Consider the following 10,573-nt stretch of genomic DNA (forward strand, 5'->3'; position numbering starts at 1 on the left):
ATGGAAGGCGTTTATCAAGAGACGTGCAAATGTTGAGCGATTAGTGCAGTCAACTGTTTTCTCATCTCTAACGATTCAAGATTTAATTGTGGAACTTGTTAAAATTGGTAATGAATATAATGTAAAAATATCATTGAATGGTATGTGCTTGTACATGAAGCCAAAAACCATGCTTTTCATGATTACGCATTTGAGACTTCCACGGTTATCTTCTTCGATTATATTAGAGGGTTTGCGGGTTATCACCGTGTCTTCTTTCATGGTCGATGCCTCGGTCGATGAAAGAAGACACGGTGATAACCCGCAAACCCTCTAATATAACTCCTAATATGTTCATTGGTTACCGCGTCATATTTTGCCGCGCGATAAGTTTTTCCGCGTCCAGTGTGCAGGAGCCATTAGGCCCAATTCCACAACTCACGGTTAATTCTTAATCGATGTTCAACTTATTCATCGTCTCTTTCCAATTTTAGAATTGGAAAGAGATGAGAAACAAGTTGAACCTCGGTTAAGAGTTACCCCGGTTAAGAGTTACCCCGGTTCTACAATAGGGTTTTAAGCCTTAAGCCATAAGAAATGGGCGAATCACAGTCGATTATTCCCCTCGGATATAATTGGTCAGTTTCTTACGGATTAAGTCTTAAAATACCTATTGTAGATCCGGACTTAACCGTAAGTTGTGGAACTGGGCCTGAATGGCCCGTCTACAATACACGGGCTGTGTTCCAAATTTATTGCCAGCACTGAAAATACTACAGTTTACGTTACGTGCACTATAGATTTTCAGTACTGGCAGTCAATTTTGAAACACAGCCACGTAGTAAGCTTGGTTTAAGAAGTAAAAGTAAGAAATTGACCAATGACAGTAAATTATTCTTTTCACAATCGACTGTGATTGATCAATTTCTTACTCTTACTTCTTAAACCAAGCTTACTTCGCATATTGTAGACGACACCTTACTCTTACTTCTTAAACCAAGCTTACTTGGCATATTGTAGACGACGCCTAAAACGTAAAACACCTATTGTAGATACAGACTAATGGCCATTCTACAATAAGCCATTAGTCATAAATCAGAAGTTAGAAGCTGGAAATTGACGATTGTGATTGGTCAATTTCCAGCTTCTAACTTTTGATTTATGACTAACGGCTTATTGTAGAATGCGTGTTACTACTGATCTACAATAGGGTTTTATTAGCTTGTTGTTTTCTTACTCTATCTCATACTCGTGTTCTCTATTAATGGCGGACGTGTACGCGCGCGAGATAGGTGTCGTAACTCTTACCCCGAATCTACAATAGGGTTTTAAGCCTTGTGTCATAAGAAATGGGTGAATCACAGTCGATTATTCCCCTCGGATTTGACTGTAATTGGTCAATTTCTTACGGCTTAAGTCTTAATTAAGATTTAAGTCGTAAGAAATTGACCAATTACAGTCAAATCCGAGGGGAAAAATCGACTGTGATTCGCCCATTTCTTATGACACAAGGCTTAAAACCCTATTGTAGATTCGGGGTAAGAGTTACGACACCAGCAACAAGCTATTTTCTCTGTCTTAGGCCGGTATTCATAGTCGGTTCTTATTTCAAAACCGTCTTAAGTAATGTCTTAAGACGCTAATGCGACCCTCTGATTGGTTTATAACACCTTAAGACTGTACTTAAGATGGCCTTGAATATAAGATTTGACTATGAATATAGCCCTTACTATCGTTTTTTCTCTGTCTTACGACGGAATCCACGGTGCTCAAGATTCGAGATGGTCTTAAGCTAGTGCATGAACCAATCAGAGAGCCTTATTAGCGTCTTAAGACGTTGCTTGAGATTAAGACCGGACTATCGATTCCGGCCTTACTATCGCTTTCATTCCCTGAATATGACGGAATAACCAATAAAAAATCATCATTTGATGGCTTAACTCTTACTAGACAAGCTCTAGAATCCCCTTAAGGGTATATCCACACAACTTAAATAACCTCATAAACGTATAAAGAAAATTATCCAATCGTATTTCTTCTTTAAATACGCATGTAAAATGTGATTGGATAATTTTTGTTATGCATACGTTTATGCAAGTTGTGTGAATATATCCTTAAAGTACCTTTTCATGCTGACGCTTGACGCTCATTTTCAGCGTCAAAATAGATCACGTGATCAAAATTGACGCTTGATATTCGTCAATGTCTATCACATGACTTATTTTGACGCCGGAAATAAGCGTCAAGCGTCAGCATGAAAAAGTACCTTTATGGTTACTGTAATGACCATTCTACAATAAGCCATTAATCACAAAGCCTGATTTATAATGGCCGTAACCATTAACTTATGCCAGTGACGGTAAAGTTCAACCATAGGATTTCAATGCTTTCGTTCATATTAATACGGCAAGTTAGTATGAACGAAAGCATTGAAATCCTATGGTTGAACTTTACCGGCACCGGCATAAGTTAACGGTTACGGCCATTATAAATCAGGCTTAAATCAGAAGTTAAATGCTGGAAATTGACGACTGTGATCGGTCAATTTCTAGCTTCTAACTTCTGATTTATGATTAATGGCTTATTGTAGAATGGCCATTAAGCGGGGAGCACAGATTCTTGCATAACGCATAACACATAAAGCATAAAAAATTCAAACAATCAGAATTCTTTATTTCATAGAAAGGAAGGAAACGAAGGACTTTGATTGGTACATTTTCTTATGCATTGTGTTACACTGGATCTACAATGAAGTTTTAAGCCTTAAGCCATAAGAAATGGACAAATCACCGTCGATTATTCTCCTTGAATTCGACTGTAATTGGTCAGTTTCTTATGACTTAAGGCTTAAAACATCTATTGTAGATTCGGAGTTAATCTCAAGCAATGTCTTATGGCACACTGGACGCGGAAACGCTTACCGCGCGGCAAAATACGACGCGGTAGCCAATAAGCTTACAGCTCCTAACATGTTCATTGGTTACCGCATCGCATTTTGCCGCGCGGCAAGCGTTTCCGCGTCCAGTGTGCAAGAGCCATTACAGCTCCTGACATGTTCATTGATTACTGCGTCGCATTTTGCCACGCGGCAAGCGTTTCTGCGTCCAGTGTGCAGAAGTCATTAAGGTGCCGTCACATATAACCCATAATCTCAATCCGCACCGGATGTCCGCAAAAGCATCTAGGGATTTCGTGTGTACGGCATATTTCTCACGTAATCTACGTGAAAAGAGAGTTCTAGTGCAATTTAGTGCACGTCAGAAAACAGACCATTTGTTGTATTTGCACTAATAACATATATCAAAGATTCATTATGCACTTCAAATTTCAAAATTGTTGTCAAACAAATTAATCACTATTTATAAATTAAAGGTAAGTTGTGGCACGTTTTTTTTTGTTTGATGTCGGAGTGCAATTGCGTACCACTGACAAGATAGCAGACAGATTGAATATTTCTGATTTATTTATGTCTATATAATTTGGGAATCGTTTGGGGAAATTTAGGAAAAGCATTTAAACATTTAAGAAATAGTATTTTTCTTGTAATTAACAAATTTTATCATCCGTCAAGTTAGCAGACAGCGATTTTATTTAATGTGTTTTATGAATGGAATCGAATAGAAATTATTTGAGGAAAACGTCTTCATTATTATTTTCATTTGGGAAAAATCACTAATTCAATAGATTTATACATTATGAAAACGAACAAAGCCCAGGTGTAATATGGGTGTAGTAGGTGTAGTACAATGAATATAGTAAACCTAAAATCGTAAAAAATTAATCAATTAAGTTCGGATCTAATTATGTGTAGTAAGAAATCAACTTAATCATAAACTTAATTATATTCGATTAATTTTCTTCATTTTCAACTGTGATTGGTCAATTCCTGATGGCTTAAGGCTTTCTACATTTATTGTACCATCCGAGTAAAGTTTGACAACGCAGTCTAACATTGGAGTATTCGGATTTTGAAGTAATAAACTTTGAACATAAAAATATACAATGAAGAAGAAAATTTGTTAGTACGTGTTATTTTCTTAATTTGTAAATATTATTATTATTTAAATACACTTCAAGAAGAGAAATTTTAATATTTATTCTTTATTTTTGTTATTTTTCAGTAAAGATGGACAGACGTCTGTGTATTTATCTTGTCAGTGGTCAATTGCGTTGTGTGCTTACATGCTCCTTGTGTCCCATGGAGCCGCAAAATGCGTGTAAATGCAATATTTTTTATTTAAGAAGTTATACTGTTCATTTTTTATTTTATTTTATAAGAAAATTATAGAATATATTTTGATTATAACAAAAGTTTTAATTAAACCGTCAAATTTAGTCAAATAGATAAAATTAGGAAAAGCATTACTGGTAATAATTAGTAATTTTTACGGAAATTTCATGGGATTATGGCTCCATAGGACACAAGGAGGTAAAACACACGTAACGTTACGAACGCAATACCTAGTCTTTTGCAGACATCCGGATTACGGATTACGGGCTGTATGTGACGGCACCCTTAAGATGCTAATACGGCTCTCTAATTGGTTCATGCACTAGCTTAAGACCATCTCGAATCTTGAGCAACGTCTATGGATTCCACCCTAAGCCTTGAGCCATAAGAAATGGACGAATCATAGCCGATTATTCTCCTCGAATTCGACTATAATTGGTCAATTTCTTATGACTTAAGGCTTAAAATACCTATTGTAGATCCGGGGTTACGAAAGGTGTGTGCGGGTCCTCAAAATTTGAGCGCAGTTCAAACTGACTACATATAAGTTCACATGGAAATATTTAAACAATTAAGATCCAGCTGTGACCGTTATAGACTTTATATTTCTTATTTGTGAATTTAAAACAATCTCATCATTTTGTTTTATCAAATTGTTTTTATTTACAAATAGCATATATAATAAAAATTAATGTGTCATTTCTCGCTAATTTTACGATTCAATATGGCTGTGATGATTACTTAAACTGCTTAAATAGCTGTGTAGTATCATAACCAAATAGTATGTACATAAATAAAACTACAATTTTGAATGTTCGTTTAAATTATAAAAAAAAAGAGATTTGTAAGTGCTATCTTGATATAGACACAATGGTTGCATTCAGCAGAAAAAGCAGCTTTGCAACTATTGTAAAATTCTTGAATATGATTGGTTTATACATTTAAAGCCAGTGAAGAACTAAGGGCAAGACCAATCATATTAAAGAATTTTACAACAGTTGCAAAACTGCTTTTTCTGCTGAACGCAGCTAAGGGTGCTATTTCATTTGTGCGTTTTTGTCATAACAAAGTTTTCAAACCTGTTGATTGGCTACAAGACAGAGAGATCCAAGGACCTCTCTGTGCTGTACACATTTATCCGAGGGGCATTTCACTCTCGAGTCAAACAATCATCGTTGCTCGACTCTCGCTGACTCGCTCCTTATTTTCATTGACTTCTACTGACTCCTCGCACTATTTTTACTATTTGCGCTCGTTGGCTACGATTACACCGTGCGCTTAGTCGCGACGAGCGCAAATAGTAAAAATAGTGCGAGGAGTCAGTAGAAGTCAATGAAAATAAGGAGCGAGTCAGCGAGAGTCGAGCAACGATGATTGTTTGACTCGAGACATCTATCGTATAGGTCGCGGACTAAGTGCACGGTGTAAACCAGGTTGTTGATTCGCGCTGACTTCGTGCTGATTTAACGTTTTTTAAACGCACCAACTCGCTAAGACTCGCACTGTGACTCGAGAGTGAAATGCCCCTCGCATTTGTCGTACGACGAAAAGGCACAAATGAAATAACACCCAATGGGTGCATTCAGTATTACGACCGCTCACTGACCTCTTGAATCTGTTTGGTCTATATTTTTAGTTCTAACGGAATATGCCAATCAGATGCAAGAGCTCACTGAGCGCTCAGTGAGCGATTGTAGTACTGAATGCACCCAATGGATATGGCCTGCACATTTTCTGACCTTAGAATCTGTTTCGTTAGAACGCATTATATATTGAACCGCATCTCTCTTCAACTTGGTACTTGAGTGAGTGAGGAAGAAAAAGGGGACGGGGATGCGCAGATCCTGGGACTGCTACTTCATTCTTTCTAAACCGTAGTGACTTCATAGAAAAAAATACAGTCTATACTTAACTGAGTTCGGGGAGCGCGCTATCAACGCTATTATGCCATTCTATCCATTATTGATTAGATATAAAACAAAAATAGAATGATATAATAGAGCTAACAACGTGCTCCCCGACGCAGTCGACGTCTATCTTTAAACAAATTCAAATTATATTTAAATTATACGCAAATTATATCATAAATAAATTCAAGTTATACATTCCTTTTTAAGTCTCTGTATGTATGTTATGCATACACGCACGTTGTATCTCGTGCTCCGTTATATTTAATGAGGACAGAAAAAACTGATAAGAACACAAACAAGGATATAAGAGCGTGTACTAAATTTTCTTCTCTAAAATATAACGAAGAAAACTTGCAAAAATGAACACGGAAACAAAATATACTTATTTCAATATTGTTTTACCAATATGAAAATTTCTTACAACTATACTTCCTTAAATTTCTTTTAGATGTATCAAGATTTTAAAGTAAATGGCTTTAAAGATTCGTAGGTAACACAGAAAATTTTACAATATAAATATAAATGTTACATCAATGTTTATCATATCAATAAATGCGTAATTTTTAAGAGTCGCTAAAAGGTGAATTTTAACTGTATTAAGATCACGATATGTTACATCGGATTTTAACGATGTTTGCTACAAAATAAAATGTTACGAATATATTATCGATTTCAATATCTAGAGTTATCGCGTTACGGAAGAGAAAGAGAATAAAATTATAGCTCTAGTACATTTTATGTATTATATACACATAAATACAGAGTGTCCCAGAATATTTGGGACAATGCTTGTATCCAAATAAAGCGGACTAAACTGAGTTGAAAAATTCACTATCATTTTGTTGCAATTTTCGCGATAGTTGACGAGATATTGATTATAATTAGAAATGACTACGTTTATACAAGGCTTAATTTACGCCGAAGTTATAACATTGACGTTGTGAAACTGGTCAATCAGTCATTTCATTCTTCATAGAAGAATAGCTATGACTGACCAATTTCATAACATCAATGTTATAACTTCGACACAAATCGAGCCGTGTAAACGTATAAGTCAATCGCTAAAAAAACGCGTATTCAACCGTCAAATGTTTATACGTCCATCGGTCGTAGTGGCTAATGCCTACTGCACACTGAGCGATGAATGACAAGCGATATCCAATAAAAGCTCTGCTTTTTCTCACGTGACGATGTAAAAACAGAGCTCTCATTAGACATCGATCCGTTGCTCATCGCGTCTAGTGTGCAGTAGGCATAAGCGCGCGGACAAGTTGTTTACTACAAGCGGTAATGCTGGATTCACACTGCATCCGATTTTCGTCGTACGACGAAAATACCAATCAGAAAACAGGATTCCGATAATACGAAGCAAAATTCATCGGAATCCTGTTTTCTGATTGGTTGCAGACCGTCGTATGACGAAAATCGGATGCAGTGTGAATCCAGCATAATGGTTATGCGCGATAAATGAAAATAACTGCCTGCACTGGGCGATCATATCTCGTTGTGCGCTTGCATTTGGTGGTAAGCTGGATGGATACGCGTTTAAGTGGCGGTACAATGAAACTTTTAAGATAAAATTTTAAACTTCAAGTCCTAAGTCATAAGAAATTTATCAATTACAATCGAATGTAAGGAAAATAATCGACCATTGGTTAATTTCTTACTTAGGACTTAAAAGCTTAAGTTTTATACTTTTAAGTCCCAAGCCGTAAGAAATTAACCAATCATGGCTTTAAAGAATCGTTGTAGACACTACTTAATTTAGCGATATTTAGAAATTAATATCTTATTAACTACTGTGAAAATTTCAAAATAGAGGACCTTACAACTCAACATAATCCGCTCTATCTGCACACGAGTTTTCCTAAATTTTCTAGGATACCCTATATATACCGGGTGTCCGGTGAGATTTTTGCCAAACGCTTTTTGTAGATGGAGCGGACTAAACTGATTGTGAGTCGAAAAGTCCTCTACCATTTTGCAATTTTCGCAATGGTTAACGAGATATTAATTACTAAAAATTGCCGAAAATATATTGGTCTTCAATAATTTTTTACTCAAATACTATCAACTTTACAGAAACAGCAAGCGACAAAAGTTGCTTATTTTCTTCTCACAAAGTTCTGAGAATTTTTTAAGAATTTTTTAATACCGTATTTTCTCATGCTGGTAAAAAAATAGTTGCCAGTAAGAAAATGTAGTATTAAAAAGTTGATTAAAAATTCTGAAAAAATTCTCAGAACTTTGTGAGAAGAAAATAAGCAACTTTTGTCGCTTGCTGTTTCTGTAAAGTTGATAGTATTTGAGTAAAAAATTATTGAAGACCAATATATTTTCGGCAATTTTTAGTAATTAATATCTCGTTAACCATTGCGAAAATTGTAAAATAGTAAAAGACTTTTTGATTCAGTTTAGTCCGTTCTATCTACAAAAAGCGTTTGGTCAAAGTCTCGCGGAACACCCTGTATACTTATATGTATACCCGTACGTGCGCACGCACGTATGCACAGGGTATACCCGGTAATGATTGCATAATTTCTCGTGGGCAAATAAAACAGATTGAACTAAATTGAAATCCTACATTTTGCATTTTTCGCAATAGTTAGATATTAATTGCTAAAGATCGCCAAATGTGTAGTGCCTACCGACAAGCGCGCTACGAGATACAATCACTCAACGCGGGAAGATATTTTCTTTCATCGTTCATGCGTTGCTCTTACCACTTGTAGAAAACAACTCCTTGTACGCCTAGCAACGCCTATGATGGTAAATGGTCATATATTGCTACGGATTTGTATTTGGCGATAAGCCAATTTGGAGATCTTTAGGAATTAATTTCTCGTCAACTATTGCAAAAATTACAAAATGGTACAGAACTTTTCAACTCAGTTTAGTTTGCTCTCTCTTCCCAACAGAGATTATGTAGTCGCTGAACACTCTGTATGTAACATTATTTACATGTGTATATATATATATATTTAAAGTCTTAGATTATATAGTATATACATTATATGTATGTAAAACGTATAGTCAGAGCCTAAAAGGTTGCAATACTTTTTTTAAAATGAGTTTCAGAATACAGCCTACTCACCGAGCGATTGGTCCTCATTTGTCGATCCACGAATAAGAACCAATCGCTCGCTGAGCAAGCTGCATTCCGATACCCATTTAAAAAAGTGTTGCAACTTGCAACCTTTTAGGCCCTGACTATACACGAGTGCGTACATATATTCGACGAGTCGCGCTTTGTGTGTAATTACAATCGAATTTCGATTGTATGTATAATTGTATATGCGCGTGCGCCCGTTGCTATTAGAGCAACATTGTGTGAATTATACTATATACTGCTGTTTGTTTAAAGTACAGAATTCATCCTAAAACACACAACTATGTTTTCACATCACAATGCTTATGGTGCCGCTCTTACAATGAACAATATTAATACAAGTGACATTTTTCGTCATTTTTCAGTTTTTCATATCAAGAATAATTCAATTATAACAACAATTGAATTAAGTATCTTGGATAAGTTTTTATCTACAAAGAAAATAATTTAAACACAATGCTTTCATTATGTCCAAATTATCTTCAAATTTTATAGCTATATATATATATATATATATTGTGTTAAATATATATATACTTAAAAATACATTACAAGTTATATGTATATGTACACGCACGCACAAATTTTTATCATATACATATATTTCTTTTAATTGTAATTTTTCAGAAATCAGCTTTATCAATCTCTTCGGAGACGAAATGAATTGGTATTCGAAAGATATTCCCATATACTCAATCTTACGCGAAAGAACCTCAATTTATCTTCGACGATCATAGATCATCGAATAAATTTTTAAAGCTCCTAAATGGTCCACAGCCATATTGAATCGTAACGTCAAAACCGAGAAATGACACTTTAATTTTTGTTACACGCCATTTGTAAATAAACAATTTGGATAAAATAAAATGACGAGATCGCTTTAAAACATTTGTAAAAATGGAAAACTATGCTTATCCCCCCTGACAATTAGCAAATAATCATAAAAAGTGAAAAAAGCAAAGTGTGTAAGTGAAAATAGACTAGGATATGTATGCACATTGAATAAAAGCACTTCACGTGCTTTTTATTATTTTATACGATTATTTACTGACTGTCAGGGGGGATAAGGATAGTTTTCGTTTTTTACAAATGTTTTAAAGCATTCTCATCATTTCATTTTATCTAAATTGTTTTTATTTACAAATGGCACGTAATAAAAATTAACGTGTCATTTCTTGTTTCTGACGCTTCTGATTCAATATAATTGTGATGACTACTCAATAACCTTAATAAAGGCCCTTATTCTGTAACTTTTAACAACAATGTGAATGTTGCTCCATTGTCGTTACGCATAGTTTATTTTACCATGTACATATGTATAAAATCTACGCAATAATGTAACAA

Source organism: Mycetomoellerius zeteki, unplaced genomic scaffold (genome assembly GCF_001594055.1).
Source record: "Mycetomoellerius zeteki isolate Tzet28-1 unplaced genomic scaffold, Tzet1.0 scaffold109, whole genome shotgun sequence".
Taxonomy (NCBI): domain Eukaryota; kingdom Metazoa; phylum Arthropoda; class Insecta; order Hymenoptera; family Formicidae; genus Mycetomoellerius; species Mycetomoellerius zeteki.